The 5,658-nt window shown below is 34.1% G+C and overlaps 1 non-coding gene across 1 annotated transcript; it reads left to right on the top strand.

Annotated features, from left to right (window-relative positions):
* Nucleotides 1–460: 460 nt before the first annotated feature.
* LOC141681225 (small nucleolar RNA R71) lies at nt 461–567 on the top strand. The gene has a single exon (XR_012558666.1). It is a non-coding gene; the product is annotated as a small nucleolar RNA R71 (small nucleolar RNA).
* Nucleotides 568–5,658: the final 5,091 nt, after the last annotated feature.

The following is a 5,658-nucleotide window of genomic DNA, read 5'->3' as shown; positions in this document are numbered from 1 at the left end:
AGCATTCTGATTATTGCTCCAGCTGAAGTTAGGACGATTGCGGTTGTTGGGATGATAAATGGCTGGAATTGGTTGCTGCAATCTCTGAAAGTTGCTCACGAACTGAACTAATTCACTAGATATAGCACACTACTCCGTCTCATGTGCACCAGCATAAAGCTCACAGACACTTATGATCTGATTAACTCCATAATTAGCCAAAGAATCCACCTTTATCATCAAATCCTTAAGTTGAGCAGCTATAGTAGTAGCTGTATCTACCTCCAGAACTTCCGCTACCTTACTTTGCGGTAGTCTCGGAGTTGGGTTCTGGTATTCATTAGCAGCCATCAGTTCAATTAACTCATAAGCTTCATCATAGCTTTTAGCCCATTAGGCTCCACCTGATGCTGCATCAAGCATGGGTCTAGACTGTGCTCCCAAACCATTATAAAAGCAGTTGATAATCATCCAGTCAGGCATCCCATGATGAGGACACTTCCTAAGCATCTCCTTGTAGAGCTCCCAAGTTTCACATAAAGATTCTCCTGATTGCTGCGTAAATTGAGTAAGAGCGTTCCTGATTGCAAATGTCTTTGCCATTGGGAAGAATTTAGTAAGAAACTTCTGAGCAAGATCTTCCCAAGCAGTAATACAGCCTGGTGGTAGAAAATGCAACCAACACTTAGCTTTATCCCTCAGAGAGAATGGGAAAAGCCTCAGCTTTATAGCATCTTCAGAAACATTATTGAATTTGAACGTGTCAAAGATGAAATCTCTGATGTGCATGTTGGGATCTTCCATTGGAGAACCCCCAAACTGGACTGAGTTTTGCACCATTTGAATCGTGCTAGATTTTATTTCAAAAGTATTAGCCGCGGTGAATGGTATGATAATGCTAGACTGAATATCATTGATCTTTGGCTGAGAATAATCCATCAAAGCTTTCAGATTCGCTACTAGTTCTCCCATTGCAATCATAGCTTCTTCTTCAACTTTCTGAACTTCTTCAAAAACCTCTTCAACTACTTCGACTTCTTCCTCCACTTTATCCAGTGTTCTCTTGCGAGATCGAGAACGCGATAGCATAAATGCTCTCTAAAGTACCTGAAACACAAACAAGCAAATAAGTAAGTAAAATATCCGAGTCAGTGAACTTTAACGACCACTGATGTCAAGCACATAAACTAAAAATTAACATCGAGTCCCCGGCAGCGGCGCCAAAAACTTGTTGGGATGAAAACACACACTAAAATTACATGCAAGTATACGCGTTCGCAGGTAATATAAGATACCAATCAAATTCGTTCCCATAGAGACTGGTTTAGGTTAACTTCAATTTATGCACTTATGCAACAATAGTATGGTTATCATTCAATGCTAAGATAATAACAAATTGTGATGTTTATAACTAAGATTAAACTAACATGCAGTTAACTAAGAGATTAAAAGGTTGAATTAACTATATGAGACAAACATGGGATTCTAACTTCATTACTACTTCACTCAAATTCATTGTTCTTAACCTTAGCATGCAATGGTGATTACAACTAATCAGATACCACGAAACTAGTAAACGCCAACTTTTGTTGCATGAATACTCTACTACTAGACATCCACAAAAGAGATAGAAGCTGAATAGACACAAATTATGTTGAGATCCTATATGTATATAGAATTTGACAACATGAAGGTTTAATGTGCAAGTTATCTATCGTGATTACATGGGACAAGTAAGATGGTTAAAATTACCTATGAATCATGCATAACAAATACATGAACATGTGCTAGTATGGCAAGTTCTAAACCTCTATATTCACTGTCGCTTCAATAGAGATTAACACGCTATCTTATATGTTTGCGACACACATAAGATAAATAAGCACAACCAATACTAGGATATCATACAATCACCACACACTTAGGTATCGAAACAATTAACTATAGAAATCCATAAGAAATCCGTTAGAACCCCACAATAACGATTAGTTCATAACCGAACTCATCATCACCATGGGTTCCGATGAAAGCATGGTTAATAAACTAAAATAAACTAGGTCTGAAATAACTGAATAAATATATCAAAGTACGTTAACAAGAGTATTAGGTTCAAAAAATAAAGAAAACAAGAGTATCAGTCTTCCATTAGAATCAGGATTATGAAAAATCGACCTAGCGCAGCCGCCCCCAAGTACAGCGCGGCCACTCTGAGTATGGCACGACCACTCCCAAGTACAACGCGGCCGCCCTGAGTTTCTGGAAAAACTATTTTTTTTATTTTCTTTACTGCATTTGCTGGTTTCTTTCGCGCAATCAACTGAGGCTCTATCCTAACACTCTTCCAAGCATAAAATATGTAAAATCCAATCCTCCTTTCGATTATGCCCTGAAATACAAATCACTATGAAAACATATCAAAAACACAAACAACTTGAGTACAAAACACTAATTCGAACCTTTAAAAAGCATTCTAAGTGGTTATAAATGCCACTTATCATGTGCCTACATGTTTTGTAAGTAACTTTCTGTTGTTCCGTGTTATTGTGTAATGTTTGTTTGCTTATTACATATTTTCAACCATTGTGTAAGTAACTATTCGTTGCTTCAAATTACTTATTTGCTCACGTGTACTGTAAGTGATTATATGTTAGTCTTTATTATTTGTTTGCCTATGTGTTTTGTAAGTAACTACTCGTTGCTCTGTATTGCTTATTTTCTTACATGTTCTATAAGTTATTATCTGTTGCTCTGTATTATTGTGTAACATTTGTTTGACTACGTGTTCTTAATTATTTAGTTTGTAACTATTCGATACTCTGTATTATTGTGTAGCATATTATCTTTTGTGTTATTAGATGTTCTCCGATATTTGTTTAGTTATTATAAGTATGATATGGATATGTGATTAATAAGATAACAAATTTTCGGGAATCCCTAGTCTTAGTCATGTATAAGAATAAGATTCGGATCACCGAAAAGTGTGATATATAGAACTTAGAACTAGTTTGCGCATGCTTCGGAACACATTGATACCTTATCAAGCTTTAGTTTCACTTGAAGAGGAACGTTAACTAGCCCCCCATTTAATAAGAGTAAGAACCTTGTCACTTGGTAAGTGTGACATAAAGTATAAGATGCCGGTCACTGGAAAAGTGTGTCATAGGTGTGATTTAGAAATGTGAGACTAAAGATAATATTTTGTTATTAAGATTTTTTGATTGATTAAGAATTTGGATGATGTGGATTATAGGATACCTTGGGCGCTTTGTTTTGATAATTGTTATTGGATGTATCGTGTTAATCTTATGCTAATTTGTTGTCGAATATTTGTGTGATTCTATGTGATCTGTTAATGTGTTATATGTATAAAGTGTGTTTTTGAAAAATAAAAATATTATATTGAGCCATTGGACAGTAGTTGCTTGTTGGGCTTCACAACTCATTTTTTATAATATTTTAGGTCATGTATAAGAGTTCGAGTTGGATAACATTCAAGTTCGAGGACCTTAGGATTGGAGTAGATTGACTTTTGAAATTCCACTTTTAGTTGCGCATTTGTAGTAGCAACCTTTGTAATATAATTTCGGTTATTGAATTGTATTGTATTTTAGTTTCAATTTAGAATTAATAGTTCTTTTCTAATGTTTTCATCGACTCGTCCTAGTCTTTAAGCGCAAGTCAGATCTTCTATAAAATATCTTCTTATGAAATGATATAATAATTAGAGTATACGTATGGTTGTAGCGGTGGGTCAAGTCCGCATCCATTTGATATTGGGCTAAGACTTTTTGGGCTGAGTCTCTTGAGCTGAAATTCATTTTGGGCCGAGAATCATAAGCTAACACTCATTAGGCTGAGTTCTATTGGATTGAACCTCCTAAACTGTAAAACTCCCAAATTCGGGGTCAGGAATCTGGGTTGTCACGATCAACTTTACAAATTCTTTTTTCAAAACATTTCCTTTATACTTCTCATCAACAAACAATTACTCATATCTCGACCCCTACCTTTCACACACATACACAAGTTATAGTCTCAGAGAACGCATTGATACAATATCGAACCATAAAAATACAGTGATTCAACAATTATTACATTCTTCTAAATATCTCTTCTAGATATGCTTTTGATTATTACTCCTAGATGAAGTATAATCAGCAGTAAAATATAGACTTAACCCAAGGGTTATAATAATTTACATAATTTAACTTAAACAAAACATACTAAGATAACTAGTCGCCTACCAGCTTAATCCTTCACCTCAAGCCAGTCATATGGACTAATAGATATCACCGACTTCCTTACTATTCGTCGATGGTATGGCCACATTGCTATCTGTGGGGCTGGAAGATGAAATAACAAGAATGAGCAAATAATTCCTCACAAGTTCTACCAATAACTATCAACTTATAAAAATAGAATATACTTCAATAGGAGTAATAGGGAAAAGAATCCAACCTTTATACCCTTTATATTATTCCTCAATCTCAACATCTTTATAAACCTCAAACCATTTTATAATTCTCCAATAGTTCAAGTTATACTTTCCATTCAATCGATCATTAATATAACATTTTCCACCACTTACCTATAATATAAATTTAATAATAACAATTACTCATTCCCTCTTTCAACAATCAACATCAGTTTCAAGATGTTCCATTACTAAACAACCTTAACAATCCAATATGTTGTTAGATATAAGACAATCTATTTATTCTAGTTATTAACAGCATTTATCCGTGATAATTCAATTTATAACATTTTAAACATTTCTTTTCCGAGGGACTGAGACTTTCAACCAACTGGATATGATTAAACGATGATCAGTCATTTCAATCATGTCCTTCCGAGGAACCTTCTACTACTAGTAGATGGACAAGAACACTTTTCGTACTTGACCAAGACAAGAACACTTTTCACGCTTTCCCTTATGATGGACAAGATCACTTTTCACAATTGTCACATCCTTTGGTAGCACCTGGTCCATAAATAAAATGTCTGGACTGACTAGACACAGCCACTTACGCAGAAGTACCGCATTTCCGGTATTCTCAATCCACGGTATCAACGTTCATGTCGACCATAATCTAGTTTTAATACCAATCCGGCCGCATTTGCTAGGGGCATCATGTACAATGGTCCCCACACTAACAGAGTCCCATGAATTATCAAAAATCTTTACTGTTTATTTTAATCCATTCATAACATTCCATGTTTCACATTCCACAATTACCTCTCAATCTTTTCTATATCCATCACATCATTCTTATTTCTTTATTCTCATTATTACTGTTATTTATCTCAACCATCATCACATTAATTGTTATCTATTAAGGAATATTATTAATCAAAGAAAATTCTCGATTTGATCAGGAAGCCTTAACAATTGCTAAGTTATTCAATAATCTCTTACTCTATGATTTAAAATAATACTTTTAGAATTCAGCCTTTATTTGAATATCAGTTAAGATTCCTTAACCTATATTTCAAAATAATGAAATTAAAGAAAATACTTTTATTTAAATAATTAATTGATCTATCAAAGGATTTTTAAATAATAATTAAATAACTAATTGTTATCATTTAATCTTTATTTACCAAAAATTATCTTAAATCCTTCATTATTCCCAAAACGCTTCGAAAAATAGATAGATAATGAAATTACAAACACACCAT

This window comes from Apium graveolens, chromosome 8 (assembly GCF_009905375.1).
Source record: "Apium graveolens cultivar Ventura chromosome 8, ASM990537v1, whole genome shotgun sequence".
Classification (NCBI taxonomy): domain Eukaryota; kingdom Viridiplantae; phylum Streptophyta; class Magnoliopsida; order Apiales; family Apiaceae; genus Apium; species Apium graveolens.
This window is presented reverse-complemented; position numbering and strand designations above follow the sequence as displayed.